Below are 1,616 nucleotides of genomic sequence, written 5' to 3' on the forward strand. Positions count from 1 at the left end.
TGTAGTGCTATGCCTTTAGGGTATTGATGTCCCGGGACACTCGGTGACCGTACCTCTGCTGTTTACTCAGTAACCACACATAATTGAGTCTGAAATCGATCCCCTCTGCTGTCCCTTATGACCTTATAGCAGTGACTCACTAATTAAATACTAGAATAATTTACCAGAAATCCTACATTCCTCAAATGTGCTGACTTTAAAAGAAGGAAGGGATTTTTTGTGTGTGTCCCAGATGACTTGTGACTTTGATATTTTTAGTGTGTTAATTTCCTGTGTATTGTGTCTTTTTGTACTGCATTCATATGTTCAAGTTTTTGTTGTTTCAGTGTTTGCTAAAGCAAGCAGCACTATTACTATTGCGAATACTTGGTTAAACGGAGAGCTCACCCAAAAATTAAAATTCTGTCATTTACTCACCTTCATGTCGTTCCAAACCTGTTACTGAGTTTCTTTGTTCGGTGGAAATATGAACAAGATATCTTGAGAAATGTCTCCGTTTTGTTTTCCATACAATGGAAGTCAAGGTTAACCAAGACGTTTGGTTGCCAAGAATCCGAGCAAAACTTTATTCTCTAGTATTAATCTTTGGCACACATCTTTGTACAGTTTCTTCAAATCATGTGACTTGTTAAAGGGAGGCATGTTATCATTTTTCTAAAGAAATGTATTGTTGATCATTACTTGACAAGTGATAAAGGCAGACTAAAATCCCCCAGACTATACTATTGACAATCTGGGATTTTTAAAGCTGCTTTTCACTCAGATATATGCTGATAACAGCTCTGAGACTGTTAGAGATAACTGTATGTCAATACTGGTCTACAATAATGCATAACCATTGTCAACAGCTCTACAGTGGCTCCAAGAAGTATTGGGTGACCCTTACACATGCCTGAAAGTTGTTTCAGATACAACAAATCTTTGGAATTTTATTTCTAGCAAGATAATACTTTTCAGACAAAACTTCTCACAAAAAGAACTGGGTTTAAAATTACTAAATGTAATTCTCAAAGTGTAGAGAAATGTGAAACACTGGAGAATGTTCATCATTGAGGCGTTAGGAAAGATCGTCAGTGAATAACTTCAATTTTGGTCTGTTCATCTATTGAATGACTTGAATGACTTTTTCATTTTTTAAGTTTGGCAAGGTTGGGAATTATAGCCTATAAAGGTCAATAAATAATGGCTAAATGTGAAAAGTGTAAATTCCTTTTATTTATGCATTCATTTTTAATCTTTATCCATTCATTCGTAGCCTGAATGAATGAATACGTGATGAATCAGGCTCATTATTTTATTATAACACTGGGGTTTTGCTCGTCCCTGTGTTTTGCACAGCAAAGTCGACTCCTCAAGTAACCACCTCAATGTAAACGTTAGATGTCAAATTGAGTATAATAGGCTATATAAAACGAAGTGCTGGATTATTTCCACATGTCTCGTGGTGAGCAAATTCTCTTCAGACTACTTTAATCATGTGAAATTACAACACAGCCACACAGTCTTTACACGTCTCTCTCAAGTACAAGCTCTCTAAACCGCTTAAAACGTTCTCTGACCGCGAAAAGACTGATGTTGATTATTTAGACTGGGGATCCGTGAGGAGAAACTGCACG

Source organism: Carassius carassius, chromosome 24 (assembly GCF_963082965.1).
Source record: "Carassius carassius chromosome 24, fCarCar2.1, whole genome shotgun sequence".
Classification (NCBI taxonomy): Eukaryota; Metazoa; Chordata; class Actinopteri; order Cypriniformes; family Cyprinidae; genus Carassius; species Carassius carassius.